The sequence below is a fragment of the Leptodactylus fuscus genome, chromosome 6 (assembly GCF_031893055.1).
Source record: "Leptodactylus fuscus isolate aLepFus1 chromosome 6, aLepFus1.hap2, whole genome shotgun sequence".
NCBI classification, from domain to species: Eukaryota; Metazoa; Chordata; class Amphibia; order Anura; family Leptodactylidae; genus Leptodactylus; species Leptodactylus fuscus.
Genome location: NC_134270.1, coordinates 14,291,179 through 14,304,140, shown reverse-complemented (window position 1 = coordinate 14,304,140; position 12,962 = coordinate 14,291,179). Strand labels below are relative to the sequence as shown.

The following is a 12,962-nucleotide window of genomic DNA, read 5'->3' as shown; positions in this document are numbered from 1 at the left end:
AAGGACACCCCATAACGAGACCAGGATTGAGCATCGGGCAACTTGTAAAGGTCGGGTAAGCTAGGATTATCCCACAGGGGGGTCTCCGCAGGTGCGTCAGAATAGGACGATACTGCCCGGGCCTGTTTCCAGACCCGCGCCGCCAAAGCATGTAAGGGTAAGAGCTTGCCTCTGAACAGCTGAGGGTGGTCCAACACCGGCCATAGGATACGCAATTCCAGGTGATGAGCCAAATGCGCCTCAGGGCCTCGTAGAGGCTCCGGGGAAAGCCAAGATTTGAGAAATCGAAGTTGGCTAGCTAAATAGTAGAGGAACAGGTCGGGAAGAGATGCACCACCAAGCTGTTTCGGTCTCTGGAGAGCAGACAATTTCAATTTGGATCTGGAATGGCCCCACACAAAGGATATCATTAGGGAGTCTAGCTGCTTAAAGAATCGGAGAGGCACAAGTACAGCTGAGTGGCTCAACACGTATAAGCACTTGGGCAAGACAATCATTTTAATTAAATTGATCCGACCCGCCACCGACAGAGGCAGCGCAGCCCATGTGTGAAACTTAATTCTAAAATGGGGAAGGAGTGGGAATACATTCAGATCTAGGAACCGTTTATGGTCTCTAGAGAGCACTATGCCAAGGTATTTGCAAGAGGAGACTACTGGCAGCCCACACATCACTCCCCCCTCCACCGCCGCTGAGGCACGACCAATACGCATATAAGAAGATTTGGCCCAGTTAGTGCGCAAACCTGAGTAATTGCCAAATATCTCTATTAGCTCCATGGCACGGGGCAATGATATAGAGGGTTGATTCAAAAAAAGGAGGAGGTCGTCGGCATAAAGCGCGACTCTTTCCTCTCGGGGACCAATAATTATTCCCTGATAAACAGGATCCCTCCGAAGAAGTATGGCCAGGGGCTCTATAGCTAAGGCAAACAGCAGCGGCGAAAGTGGACAGCCCTGTCGCGTGCCTCTACCCAATGAAAAATACGAGGACAGCGAACCATTAATGGATAGCGCTGCTCTGGGAGAGTGATACAAAAGGGATACCCAAGTAATGAAGCCATCACCAAATCCAAATCTACGCAAGGAACCCAAGAGGAAGGGCCATTCGACCGAGTCAAAGGCTTTGGTTGCGTCTAAGGAAGCAATCGCCCAATCCTCAGGAGAGACCGAACCAATCTGGGTCACCACCTGGACGCGCCGGAGATTATCAGATGTGGATTTTCCCGGCATAAATCCAGTTTGGTCCGGATGGATCAAATCAAGGACTACCGTATTAAGCCTATTGGCCAGCATTTTGGCCAAAAGCTTGTAATCAATATTCAACAGGCTAATAGGTCTATATGAGCCGCAATCCAGCGGGTCCTTGTCTGGTTTAAGCAGCAATATAATGGTAGCATCATAAAAGGATGCCGGGAGACTGCGGCCATCAAAGGCGGACTTAAAACATTCCAACAGCACGGGGAGAAGCATATCCCGATACTGGGAATACACCTCTACAGGAATGCCATCTGGGCCCGGAGATTTCCCCGTTGCCATGCCGGACAGCGCCTCCGTCAACTCCTCCAACGTGAAGGGGGAGTCCAAAAAAGCACGCTGTTCAGCAGATAAGGTGGGAAAGGGGATGGAGTCCAGGTAAACAGACAGCTCTTGATCACTAGCCCCAAGTTTGGAGCAATATAACTCACCATAATACTGGTGAAATCTATCACGGATGCCCTGGCTATTAGAAATAATGTCACCCGTGGCTGAACGCACACGGAGAATGGCAGGGGAGGCCGTATTCTGATGCACCAAATGGGCTAGCAAACTACTCGATTGATTACCCAGTTCAAAGAATCTCTGTTTATTAAAGAACAAGGATCTACGTGCTTTGTCATGCAATACATGTAAATACTGTCTACCAGCATTTAGCCACTGGGATCTAGTCTCATCAGTTGGATTGGCAACATAGGCCGCCTCTAAGGAGGTACACTGAGTAGCTAAGCTAGTCTCCAGCTGTGAGGATTCCCTCTTAATGAAAGAAATAGAGGATTTAATACAGCCTCTGAGGTATGCCTTGGTGGTCTCCCAGAGAAGGGGTGGAGGGGCAGCCGGGGAGTTAACCTCCAGGAAAACTTGCAACTGATCGGGTATCCTATCGTTTGGCAAAAACAATTTGAGCCAGAAGGGGTGTATGCGGCTGCTCTGGTGTGTCCTAACAGTGTCCCCATGATTTAACGTAACTAGTAAAGGAGAGTGGTCTGAAACTGCCCTGGGTAAATAAGATGCCGACTGCAGGATAGAACACGTTTTAACATTCCCAAAGGCATAATCAATGCGGGACAGGGCATGTCTATGGGCTGAATGACAGGAGAAGACTCTAGAGTCGGGAGACAGCATCCTCCACAGGTCCCGCCATCCCAACTCCTGGACCAACCTGGCCATGGGAGTGGGACGGGAGGAGGGCGGAGGATCTGAGCCAGTATAAAACCGGTCCAGGGCACCATTCATCACTTTATTAAAGTCACCCAAACAAAGAACCACTGCCCCAGGAAATCTGGACACAAACTGGGCCGCTGTTTGAAGCACAGAAAGATCCGATGCAGGGGGCAAATACACACCCAGTATTACATACAAGGTCGAGTCAATCCATGCTTGAACATACACATATCGCCCCTCAGGATCCCTCTCTACCACACCCGGCTCCCACCTCAGGCTACGGTGCACCAAAACAGACACCCCCCTGGAGAAGGAAGTATGCATGGAGTGAGCCGCCCATTGAACCCATGGTTTCCGCAGCCAACCAGAGTTTTCCGACACCAGGTGGGTCTCCTGGAAACACAAAATATGGGGGTTAATCTGTCGGATTTGGGAAAAGATAGTGGAGCGTTTACGCGGGTTACCCATACCCCTCACATTCCAGGAGAGGATATTAAGGGACGCCATGACAATCTATTACCCAATAAGTACAGGATGGGGACATCAGGACACGAGGACAAGACAGCGTGTGGCAGATCAAAAAGTACATAAGAACATAAACAGAACACAACAGCGCACCCACAGGGGGTGCAACAGATCGAGCAAACAATCTTAGAATACTGGACATACCAGCATTGCGGCTACAAACAACGGGGGAGAAAGTGCACCCAATACCGATGTAGTTCTGGGCACTCTCTCAAGAAAATCAGCGCAGTAAAGCTAGACACAAACATGTAGCAGAGCCGAAAATACAGAGCCATAACAATTGGAGCATCCTAGGCACCTGGACCAAGCAAATCAGCAAAATGGTGAAACGTCCTCCCGTGCAGTGGAATCAAAAGGATACATAACAGATATGTCAAAGAGTTCGATGCAAAATAAGTCCAAAACACAAGGCCATACATACGATCCAGAAGGACCTCTCACCACCAGGACGCAGGGTCAACGTCGCGGAGATCCAGGAAGGAGGGATAACCAGTCCTCAGCATCCTTAGGTGAAGTAAAAAAAAAGGAGCGTTCACCGTGAACAACACGAAGCCGGGCCGGGTATACCATGGAATATTGGATAGCCTTCTCACGCAATCGTCTCTTGACGGCCACAAAGGATGCCCGGGTCTTCTGAAGAGCAGCCGAGAAATCAGGGAAGATCGCCACCGTGGCTCCATTGAACTTAATTTCCCCGGCCTGGCGTGCAGCTCGCAAAGTAGCATCACGATCCGTACTGTTGATCAGTCGGGCCAGCAGAGGGCGTGGAGGTGCTCCGGGCGGAGGAGGTTTGGCGGGGACCCTATGGGCCCTCTCAACCGCAAAGATCGATGAAAACTGAGCGTCCGGAAAAGTATCACGCAGCCACTTTTCAACAAAGGAACGAGGGTCAGCGCCCTCTGCCCGCTCCGGAAGACCCAGGATACGAAGGTTGTTGCGACGCAGTCTGTTCTCCAAATCGTCCGCTCTTTGCGTCCAGAGGTTTGCCGCCCGCTCCAACTCCTGTATTTTGGCAGGGAGGGGCTGTAAAGAGTCCTCAGCCTGGGAAATGCGATCTTCCACCTCGCCCACTCTGCCCCGTAGAGTTTGAAAATCTTGGCGAAGCAGACCGAGGTCAATCTTAACCTCCTCAATTTTGCCAGTCAGGGAGGAAGTGCCGGCTTGGATCGCTTCCAGCAACTGGGCAGTCACTTGTTTCAGGGTGGGTTCAGTATCCTCCATGGAAGAGCCAGAAGGAGAGGCAGCAGGTGAGACAGGGGCAGGGGGGGTGGCAGATCTAGCAAACCTCTGTAGACGGTCATTGGTAGAGGTGGACTGCGGGCGACTCATCTGGGAGAGTCTACTGCCGCCTTTTTTGCGTGCTGCGGAGGTAGGTATGGTGGCGGTTATACAGTACCAGCTCGCAAGGGCAAGTCACCGCGGGAAGTATAGGCAAACCCAGGCAGTCAATATAAAAAGAAGCGATAGTCCATTATAGGCTACCCAGTGGTCAGGAGGAACACCAGAAATAAAGAAGTAGCAGGATGGCTAGGCGAGCAGGAGATGGATGGGACACCAAGGTACCGCAGGTAGGGGCACAGGCGGGCAGCAGGCAGATCAAGCAGTCAATTAGCAGACCCCAACAGACTGACCGGAGGAGCTAGCTGAGGGTCATAAGGCAAGCAGGCTGGGAGACACCAGTGGAAGGGCAGCGGTACAAGTGCAGGCAGGGGGGCAGTGCAGAAGCTGGTTCCCAACACAGGCCGCACTCACCAGCCGACGTCAGGAGGCAGGATCCGACGGGTGAACCGAAGGCAGCCAGGGTCTCAGGGAGAGCAGGAGCCTGTTGTGCCCGTATGCAGGCAGGCTGGAAGACGTGCCGCCGTAGGACCCGGACCGCGGCTGGAGGAATACGCTGCTCCGCCGCACCGGAAGTGGTGAAGATGGCCGACAGCCTCGTGGAGAGGTAGCAGGCCGCAAACCCCACAGACGCGTTGCCGGGAAGGAGCGCTGCCACGGAGGCCCCCGGACGGAAGGTCCAGCACAGGAGGGAAGGAGCAGAAGTCAGGAGGTCCAGGGCACCAGGAATGCAGGATGGGAGCAGGATAATTAGGCCGGCTCGGGACGGAGCTCTATCTACTCGCGGCCGTCCAGCTCCATGCGCAAGCCACGCCCCCTGGCCAATCACAGTTTAGCCCGTCCTATATGAACTCACAGCTCACTCCATCCTGTGCCTGATTATTCTGGCTGTCTGCTTCCTGTTGCCCTGAACCTCACCACTGCCTTGCTGCTCTTGTGTACCGAACCTTGCTAACGCCTGACTACGATTGATCTGCTCCTACCGTGTACCGAACCTTGCTAAACGTCTGACCACGGTTTCTTCTACTTCTGAGTTACTTATCCTTCATTTATTACTATTTAAGTACTGTACCATTTGCCCCACCAATTGGACTCCAAATCTGATAACTAGCATCGTTACAGCAGGGGCCACTATGGGGTATAATACTGTGTGCAGGGGCCACTATGGGGGATAATACGGTACTATTCCGTTATCGGGCCAGCAGCAGCGCATTTCAGCACCAGCTTTCGGGACAGCAGTTCAGTTCAGCAGCGGGAATTACAATGACATCCGAGGACTGCTGGCCCGATGCTTGTGCCCAGTAGCCAGTACATCAATGACCCCCCCTCCATCTCCTCCTCCTTCCAGTGCTGCCCCCCAGCTCTCCTTACATCTACCCCGTACCCTCTCCCCGCCACATGACTAAGCCGATGCTGGCCCGATGATAGAGGCCGTGCTTGTGTGTAGTAGGCAGTACATCGATCGATGCCCTCATCCTCCTCTTCCTTCCAGTGCTGCCCCCCAGCTCTTCTTACATCTGCCCCGTACCCTCTCCCTGTAATAGGCCTCACCGTAAATCTTGAGCAATGAATGCTACTAGATAGCCGCCGGACGCTGCAGAAAGTTTGTCCCTCCGGCTCGCTGTAGCTCACCGTTCCTATAGTCGGCGTGTTTCTTGTCAGGGCCTGGATTGAGCCCCGGTGTCTTTCCTTTCGGTCTCGGTACTAGCGCTGAGGTGAGGCCTAGTCGTGTGGCGGGGAGAGGGTACGGGGAAGATGTAAGGAGAGCTGGGGGGCAGCACTGGCAGGAGGAGAAGGATGGGGGAGGGGGGTCATCGATGTACTGGTTACTGGGCACAAGCATCGGGCCAGCAGTCCTCGGATGTCATTGTAATTCCCGCTGCTGAACTGCTGTCCCGAAAGCTGCTGCTGAACTGCGCTGCTGCTGGCCCGATAACGGAATAGTACCGATAATACTGTGTGCAGGGGCCACTATGGGACATAATACTGTGTGCAGGGGCCACTATGGGGCATCATAGTATGTGTGTGTGCAGGGGCCACTATGGGGGATAATACTGTATGCAGGGGCCACTATGGGGTATAATACTGTGTGCAGGGGCCACTATGGGGGATAATACTGTGTGCAGGGGCCACTATGGGGCATCATAGTGTGTGTGTGTGTGCAGGGGCCACTATGGGGGATAATACTGTATGCAGGGGCCACTATGGGGTATAATACTGTGTGCAGGGGCCACTATGGGGGATAATACTATGTGCAGGGGACACTATAGGGGATAATACTATGTGCAGGGGCCACTATGGGACATAATACTGTGTGCAGGGGTCACTATGGGGCATAATACTGTGTGCAGGGGCAACTGTGGGGGATAATACTGTGTGGAGGGGCCACTATGGGGCATAATACTGTGTGCAGGGGTCACTATGGGGGATAATACTGTGTGCAGGGGCCACTATGGGGGATAATACTGTGTGGAGGGGCCACTATGGGGCATAATACTGTGTGCAGGGGCCACTATGGGGTATAATACTGTGTGCAGGGGCCACTATGGGGAATAATACTGTGTGCAGGAGCTACTATGGGGGATAATACTGTGTGCAGGGGACACTATGGAGCATAATACTGTGTACAGGAGCTACTATGGGGGATAATACTGTGTGCAGGGGCCACTATGGGGGATAATACTGTATGCAGGGGCCACTATGGGGTATAATACTGTGTGCAGGGGCCACTATGGGGATAATACTGTGTGCAGGGGCCACTATTGGGGATATTACTGTGTGCAGGGGCCGCTATGGGGCATAATACTGTGTGCAGGGGCCACTATGGGGCATAATACTGTGTGCAGGGGCCACTATGGGGAATAATACTGTGTACAGGGGCCACTATGGGACATAATACTGTGTGTAGGGGACACTATGGGGAATAATACTGTGTGCAGGGGCCACTATGGGGAATAATACTGTGTGCAGGGGCCACTATGGGGAATAATACTGTGTGCAGGGGCCACTATGGGACATAATACTGTGTACAGGGGCCACTATGGGGCATAATACTGTGTGCAGGGGCCACTATGGGGAATAATACTGTGTGCAGGGGCCACTATGGGGCATAATAGTATGTACAGGGGCCACTAAGGGGAATACTAGAGAGCACCTATATTCACAAGAGGAAAACCCCGTTTCTGTCTGGTGACCCTAACTTATGCCTCTGGGTTGATATGCTGGCCAGCGGGGCCCCGCGGCAGGGCCCGGACCTAACAAAACACAGGTCGGGTTGGTCGGCAGGGCAATTGCCGAGGGCCCCAGCACTTGCAGGGGCCCCCTGTCGGTGGAATACTTTTCCTATTAGTATAGGGAAAGTATATGTGTGAAGCCCACTGTGTACCTGCAGCAGCGGCTAATAGACAGCAGCCAGCGCAGGGAGCTGCAGCTATTGCTAGAGGAAGCTCCACTCAGCGCTGTCAGGAAGCTCCTCCTCATCCCCCTTCTCTGGCTGCCCTCTGTCAACTAATAAGAGGGTGAGGAGAGCCCAGGAGGCGGAGCTTAGCACTATACAGAAGATGGACCCTGCCTATCCTGCACACATGAGAGGGAGCAGAGGAAGCTTCAGCAAAGTGAAAGTAAAGAAAGAGCACACAGGTACAGGCTGGAGGGCGGAGGGGGGTTACTATACCTATTAATGATACTATTAAAGATACTTCATTATTACCTCCATGTCTCTCACATATCAGTAACTCTTATGTGAGACACACAAGGAGTTAATGTGAGGGACATGATGGGGTTAATTGCTATTAATATGAGGCCCATGGAGTATCTAAGCTGTAATGCACATGACTGGACTTTTTATCCTCAATTGTGGATAAGAGTATGGACTATTATATTTCAATGGGCCCAGTACATACGGCCATTGTTTTTGCGGTTGTGTGTTAGGGCCAAATTGAAGAGCTGTAAATTATGGAGCAGGTCCTATATGTGTCCTATACCTAGACCAGTCATGTCCTCATAAATGGTTGGTATTACATACTGCACTGCCAGCTTTTACGGTGCCCTTGGTGATGGAGATTTTAGTGCTATTAACCCTTTCCCGACATCCACCGTAATAGTGCGGCCCATGCCAGGTGTGTAACAATGGTGACCGCCCGGGATCCCCGGACCGATCGGAGGCATTAACTCCTCCAGCGCCGCAGTCAAAGGTGCTGGAGGCGCCATTTTCCCGACAGCGCAAGGGCGCCGCCATTTTGCCGGTGATCGCCGGCGCCTGGAGCAAGCAAAGGCCTTGCAAAGGCTCCCGGCCGGTCTGCTGCCTCTTTTTTTTGCAGGCTGGCCTATGCAGCCTGCAAAAGAAATGATGATTTTTTGCAATGCATTAGCATTGTAAGGGAGGGTTCACACGGTGTAACGTGCCGCGTGATGTAGCACGTCTACGCCGCGGGACCCTTTGCAAAATCACGGACGCAAACTAGCGCGGCGCATACGATCCCCGCTCCCATTGAAATCAATGGGAGCGTGTACGGCCCGCAAAGGGTCCCGCAGCGTAGATGTGCCACATCACGCGGCACGTTACACCATGTGAACCCTCCCTAATGCATTGCATTAGTGATCAGACCCCCTGCGGTTAAAGACCCCCAGGGAGTCTAATGAATGCAAAACAATTTTTTTTTTTAAAAAAAGTAAAAAAAATATAATTAAAAAAAAAAAGTATTAGGGTGCGTTCACACGATGTAACGTGGAGCGCGATCTGGCACGTATACACGTGTCAGCAGATTGCGCGCTCAAAATGCTCCCGTTCATTTCAATGGGAGTTAGGAGCGTATACGCCGCGTTATTTGGAGGCGTGGGTTCGAATCCCACTGCTGCCATTGTCTTGTGATTTTGAAAACCTCCTGAGATGTATTTCGCTGACTTTGCTTTTCCATTAGAGAGCATGCCCTTCAAACCTTTCCTACCCATCACATGAATATATTTGTGTAGTCTACTATCCAAGCGGAGCTTTGCTGAAGCAAAGACAGTCCTCACAGTCACTACTTTGTCCCATTGCTTCATGATAGGAGCGTTTTCCCGTAGGAGGCGTTGTCAGTGTGGTCACATGTGTATCCCGTTCTCCAAGGAAGCAGGCACAAAGAGCTGTCAAGCGGTAGCATGGCCGAGCGGTCTAAGGCGTTGGATTTAGGCTCCAGTCTCTTTGGAGGCGTGGGTTCAAATCCCACTGCTGCCAGATTTTAGAGTCTCGAAATGCTCTTTCCCGATATCATTTGTAGCTTCAGCAGAACTTTCTTGCGACGATTCTCTCCAACAGTCAGACGCAAAGGCGCTTCAGAAAGGGAAAAATTCTGCTTCTTCACAAATTCCGCTTTGAAAATACATAGCTCGCCAGCACAAGCCTATCTCGGACATTTTCGTACCAGATGTCCTTTTTTTGCGTGGGTAGCATGGCCAAGCGGTCTAAGGCGCTGGATTAAGGCTCCAGTCTCTTCGGAGGCGTGGGTTCGAATCCCACTGCTGCCATTGTCTTGTGATTTTGAAGACCTCCTGAGATGTATTTCGCTGACTTTGCTTTTCCATTAGAGAGCATGCCCTTCAAACCTTTCCTACCCATCACATGAATATATTTGTGTAGTCTACTATCCAAGCGGAGCTTTGCTGAAGCAAAGACAGTCCTCACAGTCACTACTTTGTCCCGTTGCTTCCTGATAGGAGTGTTTTCCCGTAGGAGGCGTTGTCGGTGTGGTCACATGTGTATCCCGTTCTCCAAGGAAGCAGGCACAAAGAGCTGTCAAGCGGTAGCATGGCCGAGCGGTCTAAGGCGCTGGATTTAGGCTCCAGTCTCCTTGGAGGCGTGGGCTCGAATCCCACTGCCACCAGATCTTAGAGCCTCAAAATGCTTTTTCCCGATATTATTTAAAGCGTCTGCAGAACTTTCTTGCGACGATTCTCTCCAACAGTCAGACGCAAAGGCGCTTCAGAAAGGGAAAAATTCTGCTTCTTCACAAATTCCGCTTTGAAAATAGATAGCTCGCCAGCACAAGCCTATCTCGGACATTTTCGTACCAGATGTCCTCTTTTTGCGTGGGTAGCATGGCCGAGCGGTCTAAGGCGCTGGATTAAGGCTCCAGTCTCTTCGGAGGCGTGGGTTCGAATCCCACTGCTGCCATTGTCTTGTGATTTTGAAAACCTCCTGAGATGTATTTCGCTGACTTTGCTTTTCCATTAGAGAGCATGCCCTTCAAACCTTTCCTACCCATCACATGAATATATTTGTGTAGTCTACTATCCAAGCGGAGCTTTGCTGAAGCAAAGACAGTCCTCACAGTCACTACTTTGTCCCGTTTCTTCCTGATAGGAGCGTTTTCCCGTAGGAGGCTTTGTCGGTGTGGTCACATGTGTATCCCGTTCTCCAAGGAAGCAGGCACAAAGAGTTGTCAAGCGGTAGCATGGCCGAGCGGTCTAAGGCACTGCATTTAGGCTCCAGTCTCTTTGGAGGCGTGGGTTCAAATCCCACTGCTGCCAGACTTTAGAATCTCGAAATGTTCTTTCCCGATATCATTTGTAGCGTCAGCAGAACTTTCTTGCGACGATTCTCTCCAACAGTCAGACGCAAAGGCGCTTCAAAAAGGGAAAAATTCTGCTTCTTCACAAATTCCGCTTTGAAAATAGATAGCTCGCCAGCACAAGCCTATCTCGGACATTTTCGTACCAGATGTCCTCTTTTTGCGTGGGTAGCATGGCCGAGCGGTCTAAGGCGCTGGATGAAGGCTCCAGTCTCTTCGGAGGCGTGGGTTCAAATCCCACTGCTGCCATTGTCTTGTGATTTTGAAAACCTCCTGAGATGTATTTCGCTGACTTTGCTTTTCCATTAGAGAGCATGCCCTTCAAACCTTTCCTACCCATCACATGAATATATTTGTGTAGTCTACTATCCAAGCGGAGCTTTGCTGAAGCAAAGACAGTCCTCACAGTCACTACTTTGTCCCATTGCTTCATGATAGGAGCGTTTTTCCGTAGGAGGCGTTGTCGGTGTGGTCACATGTGTATCCCGTTCTCCAAGGAAGCAGGCACAAAGAGTTGTCAAGCGGTAGCATGGCCGAGCGGTCTAAGGTACTGCATTTAGGCTCCAGTCTCTTTGGAGGCGTGGGTTCAAATCCTACTGCTGCCAGATTATAGAGTCTCGAAATGTTCTTTCCCGATATCATTTGTAGCGTCAGCAGAACTTTCTTGCGACGATTCTCTCCAACAGTCAGACGCAAAGGCGCTTCAGAAAGGGAAAAATTCTTCTTCTTCACAAATTCCGCTTTGAAAATAGATACATCGCCAGCACAAGCCTATCTCGGACATTTTCGTACCAGATGTCCGCTTTTTGCGTGGGTAGCATGGCCGAGCGGTCTAAGGCGCTGGATTAAGGCTCCAGTCTCTTCGGAGGCGTGGGTTCGAATCCATTAGAGAGCATGCCCTTCAAACCTTTCCTACCCATCACATGAATATATTTGTGTAGTCTACTATACAAGCGGAGCTTTGCTGAAGCAAAGACAGTCCTCACAGTCACTACTTTGTCCCATTGCTTCGTGATAGGAGCGTTTTTCCGTAGGAGGCGTTGTCGGTGTGGTCACATGTGTATCCCGTTCTCCAAGGAAGCAGGCACAAAGAGCTGTCAAGCGGTAGCATGGCCGAGCGGTCTAAGGCGCTGGATTTAGGCTCCAGTCTCCCTGGAGGCGTGGGCTCGAATCCCACCGCTGCCAGATTTTAGAGTCTCGAAATGTTCTTTCCCAATATCATTTGTAGCGTCAGCAGAACTTTCTTGCGACGATTCTCTCCAACAGTCAGACGCAAAGGCGCTTCAGAAAGGGAAAAATTCTGCTTCTTCACAAATTCCGCTTTGAAAAGAGATAGCTCGCCAGCACAAGCCTATCTCGGACATTTTCGTACCAGATGTCCTCTTTTTGCATGGGTAGCCTGGCCGAGCGGTCTAAGGCGCTCGATTAAAGCTCCAGTCTCCTCGGAGGCGTGGGTTCGAATCCCACTGCTGCCATTGTCTTGTGATTTTGAAAACCTCCTGAGATGTATTTTGCTGACTTTGCTTTTCCATTAGAGAGCATGCCCTTCAAACCTTTCCTACCCATCACATGAATATATTTTTTTGTAGTCTACTATCCAAGCGGAGCTTTGCTGAAGCAAAGACAGTCCTCACAGTCACTACTTTGTCCCGTTGCTTCATGATAGGAGCGTTTTCCCGTAGGAGGCTTTGTCGGTGTGGTCACATGTGTATCCCGTTCTCCAAGGAAGCAGGCAGAAAGAGCTGTCAAGCGGTAGCATGGTCGAGCGGTCTAAGGCGCTGGATTTAGGCTCCAGGCTCTTTGGAGGCGTGGGTTCAAATCCCACTGCTGCCAGACCTTAGAGTCTCGAAATGTTCTTTCCCGATATCATTTGTAGCGTCAGCAGAACTTTCTTGCGACGATTCTCTCCAACAGTCAGACGCAAAGGCGCTTCAGAAAGGGAAAAATTCTGCTTCTTCACAAATTACGCTTTGAAAATAGATAGCTCGCCAGCACAAGCCTATCTCAGACATTCTCGTACCAGATGTCTTTTTTTTGCGTGGGTAGCATGGCCGAGCGGTCTAAGGCGCTAGATTAAGGCTCCAGCCTCTTCGGAGGCGTGGGTTCGAATCCCACTGCTGCCATTGTCTTG

General features: G+C 51.2%; 11 non-coding genes across 11 annotated transcripts; all 11 read left to right on the top strand.

The window, feature by feature from the left end:
• Nucleotides 1–9,416: 9,416 nt before the first annotated feature.
• Nucleotides 9,417–9,498, top strand: TRNAL-UAG (transfer RNA leucine (anticodon UAG)). The gene has a single exon. It is a non-coding gene; the product is annotated as a tRNA-Leu (tRNA).
• Nucleotides 9,499–9,706: 208 nt separating this feature from the next.
• Nucleotides 9,707–9,788, top strand: TRNAL-AAG (transfer RNA leucine (anticodon AAG)). Its single transcript has one exon. It is a non-coding gene; the product is annotated as a tRNA-Leu (tRNA).
• Nucleotides 9,789–10,062: 274 nt separating this feature from the next.
• On the top strand, nt 10,063–10,144 carry TRNAL-UAG (transfer RNA leucine (anticodon UAG)). Its single transcript has one exon. It is a non-coding gene; the product is annotated as a tRNA-Leu (tRNA).
• A 208-nt stretch (nt 10,145–10,352) lies between these two features.
• On the top strand, nt 10,353–10,434 carry TRNAL-AAG (transfer RNA leucine (anticodon AAG)). Its single transcript has one exon. It is a non-coding gene; the product is annotated as a tRNA-Leu (tRNA).
• Nucleotides 10,435–10,708: 274 nt separating this feature from the next.
• Nucleotides 10,709–10,790, top strand: TRNAL-UAG (transfer RNA leucine (anticodon UAG)). Its single transcript has one exon. It is a non-coding gene; the product is annotated as a tRNA-Leu (tRNA).
• Nucleotides 10,791–10,998: 208 nt separating this feature from the next.
• TRNAL-AAG (transfer RNA leucine (anticodon AAG)) lies at nt 10,999–11,080 on the top strand. Its single transcript has one exon. It is a non-coding gene; the product is annotated as a tRNA-Leu (tRNA).
• Nucleotides 11,081–11,354: 274 nt separating this feature from the next.
• TRNAL-UAG (transfer RNA leucine (anticodon UAG)) lies at nt 11,355–11,436 on the top strand. The gene has a single exon. It is a non-coding gene; the product is annotated as a tRNA-Leu (tRNA).
• A 498-nt stretch (nt 11,437–11,934) lies between these two features.
• Nucleotides 11,935–12,016, top strand: TRNAL-UAG (transfer RNA leucine (anticodon UAG)). The gene has a single exon. It is a non-coding gene; the product is annotated as a tRNA-Leu (tRNA).
• A 208-nt stretch (nt 12,017–12,224) lies between these two features.
• Nucleotides 12,225–12,306, top strand: TRNAF-AAA (transfer RNA phenylalanine (anticodon AAA)). The gene has a single exon. It is a non-coding gene; the product is annotated as a tRNA-Phe (tRNA).
• Nucleotides 12,307–12,582: 276 nt separating this feature from the next.
• TRNAL-UAG (transfer RNA leucine (anticodon UAG)) lies at nt 12,583–12,664 on the top strand. The gene has a single exon. It is a non-coding gene; the product is annotated as a tRNA-Leu (tRNA).
• A 208-nt stretch (nt 12,665–12,872) lies between these two features.
• TRNAL-AAG (transfer RNA leucine (anticodon AAG)) lies at nt 12,873–12,954 on the top strand. The gene has a single exon. It is a non-coding gene; the product is annotated as a tRNA-Leu (tRNA).
• Nucleotides 12,955–12,962: the final 8 nt, after the last annotated feature.